Genomic DNA, 14,985 nt, shown 5'->3' with positions numbered 1-14,985 from the left:
GTTTATGGAACATGTATTATGTATATCAAAAACCACTAGTTTCACAATTCCACCGCTAGGTGTTTATTGATCAGCGAATTTTATAATTTGGGTTGAAGTATGTGTTACGAATTCTGTAAGTGCACTATGTACAATTCCTTGATTTAAATATTTAGTAAAACATCTATAACAGTTAATTTGACTGTATATTATTTCGTTTCTTTACTTTTATACAATGAGTGTCTCTTATGGTAATTTCATATATGAAAAAACATTGCCTTAAATTAAACCCACTGGAAAGCGACCCTTTAAGTCTGGTTACTTAGTAACTGATGGTAATCTTGAGGATTATAACGCTAAAATTCGGTGTTCGATCTCTGCTGTGAGCACAGCTTATATACCCATTGTATAGCTTTGCGTTTAACAACAAATAAACAAACAAAATTTTTGAGTCTGAATTCACTGAAAGTTTTAGATAATATTCTTTAATTCTATACGAAAATAACCTTAGTTTAACACTATGGAAAAGCGATAGTATTATTTTCATTCTGAAGAAATATGATACTTATTAAGTTTTATTTTATACAAAGGTAATTCCTTTAGTTCATCTCTATAAAAACAAATTTACGATAAGCCTAAAAATATACATTCTGTACTCGCTATCCGCAAACCTCTGCTGTTGTTTAGCGTACAGATAAATAGATTAAACACACCATTAACACGATATAACTTCACTGTTTCAATTACGGCTTGAACTATTTCTTTTTTTTCTGAGTGCACTAGGATTATTGATTAAAAATGGAAATTCACAAAATTGGCCTAAAAAAGATGAGTGTATCGAAAGAAACGATAGAAAAAGTTGACAAGTTTTTTCTTCTTTTCGCTTGATTTAATGAAAAAAATCACGAGGAATCTTTAAACAAAATGACATTCTAATATATTGCTGAATGACAAGCAGAGTTTTTTATAAGTCCTCTAAGACTCTACCTCGTAGAGTGTCTAGAGGTTACAAAAAAAACGCGATAAAACTTCACTACCATTTATGTTTTTATTTTGACCAATAATCTTAATGTATAAAACTGCAATCTGAGCCGGTATGACACCATTAGAAAGGAACACTTTAAATTGAAAAGTCATATTTAAAAATTTAATTAATAATCTTTGCTTTACTGGAATAACGAATTCATTTCTTTATATATCTAGTGACGGTTTGCTGGTGGTTAAGCACATAGCTACCTACATAATGGGTTATCTGTGCTCTTCCCACCGCAGGTATCGAAACCCAGTTTTAGCGTTATAGCTCTTAGTCGTACCTCTGAGCCACTGGGAGGCATATATACTTAGTGGACACTTCAGTTTGAATAAACAGAAAAATAAACACCTTATTTTGTTTATATAGCAAAGATTGATCCTTTAGTTCGACTTTAAAAGAGTGACTTTTTAGTTTGATTACTGAAAGAGGCAAATCATTTATTTTATTTAAATAGGAAGAATTACCTTTTAGCTCAAATATACAAAGCAAATAACTTTTATTTTCATTATACTGAAAGAATACTGTTTTATTTTAACTTTTCATAAAGATGGAACTTATATTTTGTTTACATAACAATAGCGATTCTTTAGTCAGACTTTACAGGAATGAAGACTTTTTGTTTTGATTAAAATAAACTCTTTGTTTGGTTGTATGGAAATAATGACTTTTGTAGTTTAACTTTAGAAATAGTTGGACATTTTTGACATTATAGATAAATTTGTCGTTTAATGTAATTCTTTAGAAAAAGAATATGTTTAGCCTGACTATAAAGTAAAATTACATTTATTGTAAGTATAGAGAGCTAAAATGAGCTTTTTGGTTTGAATGCAAAAATATATGGACTATATAGAGTTGACTAGACAGATTATATGGGAATAGTATTTTACCAGTTTCGTTATTCTTTTAAATTAACTATAAAACGGCATCTTGTGCTTAAAGTTAAATACTTCCACATTAGTTGAACTACCTGGATGATGTAACTCTCAATTTGCTAAAGTGGAGTTTTAGTTTTAACTCTATAGAAATGTGTTTATCGAGACATTCATGGTACGCTTGAACTAATCATATAAGAGAATGATTCCATTTGATTAAGTGTTTGGGGTAGGAGGAGGCGAGTCCATCTTGCTCTTAATGAATACCATCATTGTAGAATTGTGATTTTCCGACTTTTTACCTCCGCCACAAACGGTGACGCAGTTTATGTTTTCATCCCTGTGTGTGTGTGTGTGTTTGTCAGCAATATTTCTCTAAAACGACTGAATGGATTTGGACTAAAGTTTATAAATATTTGGAATATAACCCAACTTAGAAGTGAATAGTTTTTGGAGGGTCAAGATCACAGCAAAGTCACGAAAATCCAAACTATCCCTATCTGTTAACATGGGAACCGATTTTTTACACTATTTATGCTCTATAACTCAGTCAAAAATGATCGGATTCTGATAAAACTTGGTGTACTTATGTTGAATATTATTTCTCATTGTCCTGCTAAAAATGATATCCACGGACATACGGACACATTTTCTTGTTTTTATGAGGGCCAAATATGATCAACCTTGCGTGGCGGGGGTATGCGCTATACTGAGTGCCCTCTAGTCTTATCTGTTTTCTTTCCAATTTTGTTCAATAAAAAGGCGTTTCTTCTATTCTGATGACGAATATGATAAACTGACTCTATGAAAGACTTCATAAAAGACACGTTGTTATGATGTTTTGTTGTTAGATGATCAATATTGCAACAGACAACTTGGTGTTATGTTAAGTTGTTAGAGAAGCAATTTCTATGGACACAATAGTATGATATTATGTTTTTATATGACCAATACTGCAATGAACACATTGATATGGTTTTATGTCGTTAGATAACCAATATTGTAATAAACACGTTTTGTTAGTACTATGGTATTACCTGACCAATATTGCTAGGGTCACGTTGGTATAGTGTTATGATGTTAGATGACAAATATTGCAATAAACACGTTGGTTTGTTGTTATAGTGCTAGATGATCGACATTGTAATGGACACGTTGATATGGTGTTACGTTTTTAAATGACAAATGCTGCAATGGACACTTTTAAATAATGTTTTGTAGTTAGATGCCCAATATTGCAATAAAAATGTTGGTATGGTTTTGTATTGATAGTTACACACTATTTCAATAGACACATTGGTATTGTCGTTTGTTATTAGATTACCAATATTGCGATGGACACAATGGTATGTTGTTTTGTTGTTAGATTAACAGTATTGTTGTGGACACGTTAGTATGGTGCTTTCTTGTTAGGTGATCAATATTGTAATAGAGATGTTGGTATTGTTTTATGTTCTTATATGACAGATACTGATATGAACACGTTGGTATAGTGTTATATTATTAAATGACAAATATTGCAATGGACACGATGATATTGTGCTCTGTTGTTAAATTAAAAATATTACAATGAACACGTTTGTATGATATTATGGTGATATTTTATTAATATTGCAAGGGGCAATTTGGAAAGATGTTTTCTTGTTAGATGACCAATGTCGTAACTGACACATGGGTTGGTATAATGTTATGTTGTTAGATGACCAATTATTGCTATAGACACGTGGGTATGGTGTTATGGGTTTATTTAACTATTGTTGCAACGGCCATCATAATATGGTGGATATAAATATTGCAACGGACATGTTCATATATTATTTTGTTACTAGATAACAAATATTGCTATAGACACGTGGGTATGGTGTTATGGGTTTATTTAACTATTGTTGCAACGGCCATCATTATATGGTGGATACAAATATTGCAACGGACATGTTCATATATTATTTTGTTACTAGATAACAAATATTGTAATGGACACGAGTATATGGTGTTCTGTTGGTATACGATTAATATTGCAATGGATACATTGGTTGGTATTGTATTATGTTGTTAAATGACCAGCATTGGTATGGACTCGTGGATATGGTGTTATGTTGTTAGTTAACCACTGTTGCAATGACCACATTGGTATGTTGTTTTGTGATTAGATTACCAGCATTGGAGTGGAGACGTTTCGTGGTGTTTTGTTGTTAGATGATTAACATTGCAAAAGACATTGTGATTTTGGTTTTGAACTGGTCAATAGTGCTAAGACACGTTGGTATGATTTTTTTCGTGTGTGTTAGATGATCAGTATTTCTATGAACATGTTGGTATGATGTTTTGTTGTTAGATGACTAACATTGCAAAAGACATTGTGATTTTGGTTTTGAACTGGTCAATAGTGCTAAGACACGTTGGTATGATTTTTTTCGTGTGTGTTAGATGATCAGTATTTCTATGAACATGTTGGTATGATGTTTTGGTGTTAGGTGACCAATATTGTAATGGACATGTTGTTATGATTTTTTGTTGTTAGCGGGCCAGTATTTTTATGGAAACTTTGGTATGTTGTTTTTGGTGTTAGATGATCATCATTGCAATGGACAGGTTAGTGTGGTGTTTAACGGTTGGATTACCGATTTTGCAGTGTGCACCAGATTAAGGATTAGAGTATTTTAGAATCACTACATGGAGCGACAATGATATCTTTAGCATAGTGTGAATCGATCAGTTGACCATTCAACTCTCTGTGTGGTTAGTGTATACATAAAAACACACCGTGTTAATGGCTACAAGACACTTTCTTCTCTGATGTAGAGTCAAAAGCAGACATACCATACATGATGGATGAGTAGAGGCATAATGTATTCTGATAATAAATAGGTCTTAAGGTATGTTAAGTACAAGGTGAAACTTAATTAGTTTCATAAGTACGTAAGACTCTATTCATGGTCATCTGAAAACAGATTTGGTGTAAAATGTTTTATGTAACATTATAGCTTTTCATTATTAACGTTACTGTACTCATGGTTTAAGTTGCTTCAAGTTGTTCGGAGAATCATTATAAAATCAAACTTTGAATACCTTCACCTGTGAAACAAAAAAAACTACATTTATTAAAATCAGGCTGTTCTAGCATTCCCTAAGTGGAGGGATCGAAGGAAAATATAACAATTATAATTGTATTTGTACTCGAATCAATACAATAACCTTCGATTTTAAAAGCGAAACTAAAGTTAATATGAATGAACAAGTTACACAAAAAATTAAATTGTTAATACTGGGTATTCTCCGAAAACATTCTATTTTCCCCTAATTTTCGGAGCATATTTTGGTTTTCCGATTAAAATAGCTCAGAGACACGATAGAAAACTGGGCCCAAATGGAGTTTTGGGCAGGTATGGCAACCAGATGGTACTAAGCCTGTTAAGATTTATGATTTTTCTGGCAAATATTAATATATGATACATATTTATTTTCTGCTCTTCCTACAATTTCCAGACATCTCACTGGCTCCATGCACCATATACTTCACACTGGTCATATTTCGTTTGTTTGTTTTAAGTGAAGCACAAAGCTACACAATGGGCTGTCTGTGCTCTGCCCACCACGGGTATCGAAACCCGATTTCTAGCGTTGTAAGTCCACAGAAATACCGCTGTACCACTGGGGGCCACTGATCATATGCTCTTGGCAAAAAAACTAAAGAAAAGCGTTTAATGTTTAAGTTATATAATAGTGAATACTTAGAAAAACTTGCCAGATTGTCATTAAGGTATAGTTTCTTTTATTATATATAAGATGATAAAATGTAAAGTCTAACAACGTTTCTAAGCTATCTGTCTTGCTTTGATATATATATATGATTAAACTTTTTATATAATTCGAGCAATAACGTTATTTAAACTCGCATCGAATTAAAACGAAAACAAGTTTCTCCTCTGTTTATTGTTAAAAGTTTTCAAAGCATAGCTACAAGGAAACAAATTTCATATTTTATTTTGAACTTCTCATCCATTATAGGTCGGAAGCTTAATACCATCACGCTATTGAAATACGTCACATTCTATCAGCTACCACGCATGATGTTTGTTTGTATAAAGACATTGTTATCCTTGTTGAAGGATTAAGATTTATCATGGCAGTATTAGACGAACACAATAAATTTTGACACATTTGTTACTCTACTACTTTGAAGAAACTTGTGAATCTAAGAGATGTTTTATCTTTATTTCAATGAGAAATGCTGGGATTAAATGAAAGCCAAACAATGCACAAAAGATTTAAAAGAGTTTGTATTTGTTTGGAGAAAGTTATCTTCTAAAACAGAATAAACTAATACCTGTAGCAGGGGAAAATTTATTTTCTTTAATCAAATACGTGTTTGGTAATTAGCACTTGTAACATAATAAAACTATAAGTAAGACATTACTCTTTTTATTATTACGATCGAGAGATTTTTAATGAGTTGAATAACTCAGAATTGAAAGAATTTTATACTTTTAACATTCTTCAAAATCTCATAAAAATTCTAAATGAGGTAATGAGGTTCTCAAAATAAATTGGTCACTAGTGATAGTTTTAACCAATTGTCGCTGTTGTTTTCTGTCTTAAATTTAAAATGTTTCTAAAATAAGATGACTTAAAATGACATTTGATAATTGAGAATTTTAAACATTTAATGAATCTAAGATCGTTGAACGATAAGTTTAAGGGCTTATAATGCTAAAATTCGAGTTTCGATACCCACAGTGGTTAGAGCACAGATAGCCCATTGTGTAGCTTTGTGCTTGAAAACAAACTACATATGGGATTGGGCAACAACAAAAAAAGCAGTGAAAATTTAAAATAATATATTTATTGTTTTATCATAATCTCCAGGTAACTACTTTCAACAATAATATACATTATGTATATTCTAAGGTAATCTGTATTCGCTAAGAGTCATAATAAAACTATGAGTCAACTACGAATTTTACTTCAACGTATTTATAGACACCACTTGTAAAAAAGTAATAGATGTGACTAATATTTTCTGAAGTAGGTTAATAATAATAAAGTCCGTGCCTTGTCCTGAAACTTTCATTTAGCGGATATCAAATACTTTTACATTGATATCATTAAAGTGAATTATGAGTTCCTAAATTTTGTTACTTCACAATGATATATAACGTTCAACCGGGGATCTATGAGACAGCTGTGTAGGCTTACGGATCGTACTTTTTTTCGTTATTTACATGTGTTAGTTATAAAATCTTTATAAGCTCAAAAAGAAATAAAAACCAATCAATGTAAATTTTCACCTCAAGAAAGTTTATACGAAATTGCTATCGAAAATTGGAGAATTTCGTCTTATTTACTTCACTCCAAAGTCGTATGCGGACTTACTATAAAGTATTAAGTCGTACTTTCTTCGAACAAGTTTCAAAATCGTTTTCAGATGATAAACCTAGAAGTGTTGAGTAATATCAACACCTATTGAAAGTGTTAGGGACACAAATGGAAAGACAGCGAAAGAATAAGAATATTATGAATAATTGTACACAATGAAGCTCTTGAGTGTGTAATGTACGTGTAAAAATCTGAAACAAAAGAGCTGTTACTTGCTATAAATCGATAAATTACTTAATACCCCATCAAACTAAAGGGAGTGTATAGACGTTTATAAACATGGGTAAAGTACCTTCAGTTTAATAGAAATATGTACTTATGTAACTTCAGTTTGTGGGTATACAGCTCCAAAGCACTTGAAACCGATCCTATTACTTCATATACCTAACAAATGACAGTCTTTCTCGACTCTTAAATGAAGACCATATATCTCGATTATTAGGTAGGTTTCATAAAATATACTTAATAGCTTTTGTGCACGTCATTGGAGAGAGACGGCTGTGTTATAGTGAATACCAATACGCCTTATTAAAGTAATGAAACAGTCGATAGAAAGACCTTCTGGACATGTTTCACTGACTGGAATTCAAAGACTGGAGGCAAAGAAAAGGCTCAAAAACTTTACCTCATAGATATAACTACCTACACACTTAATCGAAACTGCTAAGGTGAAATATATGAGGTTTAGTTCTCATGTAATTTTAAATGTACGCGATATTTATAGCTCTAAAGACATGGTTAAGATATTTTAAAAAATCATGTCTCACTGGATACACACACACTGATAAAGTTGTTAAGTTTGTTTTTTGTTGCTGTTAAGCAATGGGCTATCTTTACTGTGCACATCACAGGCCTCGAAACCCGGTTTTTAGCGTTATAAGCCTTAAGACTTAACGCCGAGCCACTGAGGGCAAAGTTGTTAAGAACAGAAAGCTTGTACATTGGAGCATCGTACACACAGTACCATTTAAAGTATATATAATGTCAATATTTTAATATCTCTTTCAACTGAGTAAATCTTCATGTTAATGAATGATGTATCTTTAAATATTAGAAGAGAGAGAGGAAGGTTTCGTATTCATAGATTTCTTTAGCAAAAAAAAAGATTTTAAAAGATGTAATTTTTTATGTATAGAAAAGTTTGCGAAGCATGTTTCTTTCTAGAAAAATGGAGCTTTTGGTTGCCAGTAAGAACAAATATAGACTATAAATGTAAGTCAAAGTTATAATACAAGTTTCAAATCTTACTGCGCGTCACAACTTCTGTTTTTAATAATTATAAGACTAAATGAAGCAACTTTGAATTTATAGAAACATACAGCTGACTTCAAGGCTGGGAAGTATACTGAACTTACTCTTACTACAGTCTTGGCCAAAATGTTTGCATACTGTACTATATTGATGTTGCTCTCTACATGCGTGGTGTAGTTATTGAATAAATGCCCGAGTAGTAACAGAAAAGGTAGCGTACGATCCGACAAACATGTACGATTTGTTATTCTGGTTTGTATAACTTGTTTTGAGCATTTGTTCGTCAGAACACAGATACACACCTGTTCTGTGGTTAAAAATGGTGTGCTTTTAGTATAGTCTTTTTCAAAACAGATCAACTTTGTCCAGACAATTTCTCTGTGCTTGGTGTAGAGTCATGCCTCGTTACGTGTCAAAAGTTAAAAGGCGTCAAATTGTTCGACTGTCCCGAAACGGTATGAAGCAAACGGACATAGCTAGAACAGTAGAGTACCCCCAGTGTACTGTATCCAGAATCCTGAAAGATCATCGGACTACAGGAAATGTTGTTCCAGGAAAGTCTACTGGTAGATGGCGAAAACCTACTTCTACAGATGACCTTGTTTTGATCAGGTTAACACGTCAAAATCGAAAGAAGTCTTGCAACACCTTACAACAGGAATGGCATGAACACATTCATTCCAGGTTATCCAGAAGAACAGTGAATAGAAGACTGACCAAACAAGGTTATTTTGTGAGAAAGTCTATCTGCAAACCGATATTGACCAGAATTCACCACCGTCACAGTGTTACTTGGGCAAGATAGCATGCCAACTTATAGTTAGGGCACTAGCAACATGTCATCTTTTCAAATAAGTCTTGTTTGCGGGTGTTGAAGGTGATAGTATGATTCGTGTTCGTCGTTTGCCTGGAGAGCAGATGAGGGAAGACTGTTTTTCCAACAGGGAACACGAAGGAGGTGGTGCAGTACATGTTTTGGCAGTTATTCAGCATACGACAATGGCGCCTCCTACAGGCATGACAAGGAGACGATATTTCTTCCATATGCTAGGGCAAGGTTTGGAAATAACTTTATGTTCCAGGATGACAATGCCACTATCCACAGTGCGCATATTATACAGGATTATCTCGACCAGGAGGACGTTACAAGATTGTCATGGCCAATAAAGTCTCCGTATTGTAACTCCATTAAGAAGTGTTGGGCAGAATTGAGCCAATAAATTGCTAACCATGACCCTAAACCAGTTACTCTATTTGAATTGCAGTGTTTTCTAGTGACAAGTTGGGATGAAATCACGGTGCATTACACCAATAAATACATCGACAGCATGCCACGTCGCCTTGCGGAGGTTATTAGAGTATGAGGAGGAGCAAACAAGTATTGAATGTTTAATATGAACTGAAATAAGGTTACAAACGCTATTTATAATAATTTGATGTTATATTTTATCATTATATATGTTGTAGTAAGGTTTTGTTGTGATATGTGAAATTCTGAATTACACATCTTTGTACAGGTGTCTAATAAAATTGTTTGCTGTTCTAACAAATCGTTCATTTGTCCATAGAATCTGTCTCATTATACAAGCTACATATGTAGATCTTTAATATAACATACATTTCTCAGTTTGACAGCGCTAAGTGTATTTGTATTCTATCTTAATAATAATGATCTAATTTGTTCCTTTTTTCTCGGCACCTTATTCATGTATCATTTGAGAGATGTAAATATTGATGTCTATCAGTCAATAACTTTTATAGGTCGTTAGTGATCCTAAAACCGTTTGATAGAAAATTAAAAAGGCTTGGCGTACTCCAGTTTAGATAAACTTTACAAATATTAGGTAATAAAATGTGTAAATAGGAAAAAAATAAAAAAACAAGAAAGAGAGAATGTAGATTGATTTGCCTTTCAAATTGTTCTTTCAACTGTAGGGATGCTGACAATAAGACGAATACTTCCAAAAATATCCGTTTCTAAGCTTTTTTTTCTAAGATTTAATTATGTATTTTATTTTGGTATTTGTCTTTTCATCAGAGGGCAACAATAAGAAACAATTAGTCATGAGAGGTTTGTGTGGTTCTTGATTAGTTCATAATTTTTTCTAGAACTACGTCTCAGATTGCAACACCAAAAGACATTCTATTAAGTGTCATTAGTTACCTATAAATACTACTAGGGTACGCTAGAAATAAGAACTGTACGAAATGGTAAACGATTCAGTATCTACGTTAGGATGAATACATTTCAGAATGTTTCATGAGCAGACACACAGGGGTGATATGTATAAGCAATACCTACATTGTATTTTTGTACACTCATGTAAGTTACAAAACCATCAAATTCCACCCCAATTTTTCTCCACCACGAACGCTTTAAACACAAACCGGTTCATGAAAAGCAATTAAAGCTATGTCACAGGGAGAAAAAAAAAAAGGTTTAATAATAAAGAAAAAGGATGAGTTATTTCTCTTAACGATACAGTATTTTATACATACATCATGTTTTCTCATTTGTAGTGCCCATTCAGTATCACGTGATACTACAGAATTTCTATGTTACTGTTTCTGTAAAGCCACAAAGATAGATAATAAATGATGATTTTCTCTAGTAAATCAACAGGCTACTTTGGTACACGCACAGCACCAGATCAATACACCGCTGCGTGCAAGAGAGTGGAGCGGAGTGACCACTACAGAGGGACTGCACGCGTCGATTTGTCACGAGTTCCGATCGTACATTCATCATTATTATGGTGAGTACCATAGCGCAGCCTTATCCTATTGTCCCGAAATTTTAAAAGAGAGGTCGAGCGAAGAAAATCAACCGACTCCCGGGTCTGATTAACCTGTGCTACTAGAGCTGTATGTCAAGAATTAAAATTACAGCCTGGGGGAATGTTACCTGAGAATGGCTGAACATATGAGTTTAATTGAGTCAACATAAAAGTAGAAACATGGATTTGTCAAATGAAAATCGATTGTGATATTGATCGCGCACAACGCTCACCCAAAGTGTTGATTGTATTAATTTTGTATATTTTACCCACGAAACCCATCTTTATATTACCCAGAATCTCACGAGTTCTCAGGATGATTTTTATGTCATACACGTAAGGTAACATTCATTAGTTAAACAGGATTGATGAAACTTCCATCTGTTATCGGACTCACAACACACAAAAAACACAACAAACATTGGAAATCCCGTCCATACAACTCACATAATTCCATCATAGAAGATTTTAAAATTGAAATACAACCAATACTAACAGTACATTTAGCATGCATAGTAAATCTTTATAGAAATTTCGATTTCAACCTCTTTTGGCCATTTCAAGCCTCCTCAATAACTCTTGTGCGCTGAGTGTGGCATTACTATTTATGCACCAATCACATACACGTACATACATTTTTTGGGGGGGTGCACATGCGTGTCGCTTAAAAGAAAAACTCTTAGAACAGATTATTCCGGCGTTTGAACCTTTCTAAAATGTAATGACTGACAGAAAGCTATTGAAACAGTTTAACTAATTCATATGGAATAAGCACTCGACTCGCAATCTGAGGGTCGCGGGTTCGAATCCTCGTCACACCAAACATGCTCGCCCTTTCAGCCGTGGGGGCGTTATAATGTGACGGTCAATCCCACTATTCGTTGGTAAAAGAGTAGCCCAAGAGTTGGCGGTGGGTGGTGATGACTACCTGACTTCCCTTTAGTCTTACACTGCTAAATTAGGGACGGCTAGCGCAGATAGCCCTCGTGTAGCTTTGTGCGAAATTCAAAACAAACAAACAATCAACCAAATCTAAAAAGTGGTGAATATTTGGTAACTTTTTTTATCATTAGATATTTGAAGTTTAATTCTTTAACTGATAAGTCTATAGATAAACAACTCTTCCAGTGCCAAGTTTATGTATAGGGATACACACAGAAACGCATTTTATACTGTATAATAACTGATAAATCGCTTATCACTTGTTATACCAACATAAACTAAGTTTAGAGAGAATTACCAGAATTTTTTTGTTGACAGAATATTATGCTCTTAAACTGTAAGAAGTATTGGGTAAAATTATTATTCGATTCAATTATTTCCAAAATTTGCAAGTCAGTTTGCAGATTTTATGATTTTTTTAAATGATTATGAAATTGCTGATTTTATTATAAACCTATTTATCAGAACATTTGAAAAAAAAAGGTTACATTTGTAATGGCTAGAGTAAAGGATATATAGTGTTTCTGCTATATGTGTCATGTCATTAAAGGGATTAAAAGTTGAGCACCCCCCCCCCCCCAGTGGCACAGCGGTATGTGTGCGGACTTACAACGCTAGAAACCGGGTTTCGATAGCCGTGGTGGACAGAGCACAGATAGCCCATTGTGAAGCTTTGTGCTTAAGTTCAAACAAATTAAAAGTTGATAGAAGGACTACATAGAGAATAATTAATAACTGTTAACAGTTACTGCAAATATATGACAATAAATTAAAATGTTCAAAACCAATGCCACAACTTTGCTTTTACAAAACTTTATTGTCCAGTTTACAAACAAATCGCCATAAATCTTTTAAACAGTAAGAGTGAATGAAAGAGGTGAAATGCAGAAGTCCATCAAGACAAGTTTCCCGTCTACAAACTACTTTGTCAGAATATTTACAAACATCTGCCATTTTCTGACCATATTTTTGTTGGAGCTTTTTAACCAAGAAAACATCAAGCAGGCAACAATGGGAGCTTAAAAAACGCCGATTTGCAAAATTTGCCATGAAATAACTTAGTATACTTAACTATCCTCGCTATACATTTCATTCAGGTTTAGTGAATTTCATGACGCTCCTGAGAACTTAGGTACTACATTTAATTAGAGACAGATTTTTCATGCATGTAATACGTGGTCATATTTTATTAACACAAGGATTCATGGTTCGCGACTAGTTGCCACAAAAATCGATTCATAGTCCGGCACGCTAACCGCTAGGCCACACCTTGCCCACTTTAGAAAAGCTAAATACCTCGCGTATACATAAGAGACACACAGCAGAAAATACCGCAGAATGTGTAAAAGTAGTAGTAACAAACAAAAATTAATAATAATGATTTATTGTACACACACGATGTTTTTATTGCTTTCACGATGTTTCTACTAGCTGGGAGAAGGGTGTTCGTGCCACAAGCGTAGAAAAAGGAAATAAACAATTAAATTTGTGTGTGTGTGTGTGTGATAAAATATTATTAGTGTTTGATAACGATTCGTAGAAGAAATAGTTATATCAATTGCAAGCTACCACGAGACTGTTCCTACGCTTTCAAATCAATCATGTAATGGGAGTTAATTAAAGAAGGCTAAAAAAAAAAGCTTTGAAGGTACGTTATATCTATGAAATATGATTTCCGTATCACGTTATTTCACCACCAGTTTTGTTGGGTAACTTCTGAATGGAACAAGCAAGAATCCATACATTCAGTCCGATCAAAAAGCACTAAGAAGTAAATTACAGGTATCAGCAGTAAATACTGAGAAAAGTTTGTAAGGAAATCACGACACTGGGACGATGACATGATGGAATTCTCTAGCGCACACGTCGTATTTTGAACTTCATATTTCCAAGTAACAGATCCCAAACCTCTGAAAATAAATTCCCTAAAATTTCGGAGATGCAAGGCCTGGCGTGAAATAAGTCTTTCTCACATGTTTAATATTTCCGAGGTGGCGTTAACAAGAAATCTCAAATATGTAAAAAGTTTGTATGTTGGTTAGTGGAAAGCTACGCGATGAGTTACCTAGGCTGTACACGCTGCAGAGATCAGGCTTTGACTATGTTAACGAAAGGACAAACTACGAGTAGTAAATACTGGCAAAGTTTATACAAAACTTCAGTATGAAGGTATGGAAGGCAGAGATGTTTCTTTTTCTCTCACGACAATAAACGCATGAATATAAGTAGAGCACCTGCTAGACATTGTGTAAGTAATGGATTTAAAAAAAAAGTTGTCATAAAACAACTTAAAGACGCCTTAAAAATTGTCATAAGACTAAGAATCTACCAAACTAAGCAAACATAATGGAGTGTTTGTTCCAGCACGAGTAGTCCATATACACTATTGGACGCAACACGGGCAAAACAAATTGTTTGCTATTAAGCTCTAGGCTCTACCCATTGCAGGGATCTAACACCAAGTGTAAGCGTCATAAGCCATCAAACGTACGGCTGAGCCACCGTTGACGGCCAGGGAGTACAAATACAATACGGGTGGTACATATATAATGATTACCATAGCATGGAAAGTAAACATATACTGGCTTTAACAACACAAGTAGTACACATACAATGGTTTTTACAGTATGGGTAGTACACATACAATGGTTGTTAAAACATGGGTTGCACAAATACAATGATTGCTATAACGTGGGTAGTACCCATACATTGGTTTTTACAACACGGGTATTATACATACAAGGGTTGTTAAAAC

This window comes from Limulus polyphemus, unplaced genomic scaffold (genome assembly GCF_000517525.1).
Source record: "Limulus polyphemus unplaced genomic scaffold, Limulus_polyphemus-2.1.2 Scaffold155, whole genome shotgun sequence".
Lineage (NCBI taxonomy): Eukaryota > Metazoa > Arthropoda > Merostomata > Xiphosura > Limulidae > Limulus > Limulus polyphemus.
Note: the sequence above shows the minus strand (reverse complement) of the source record.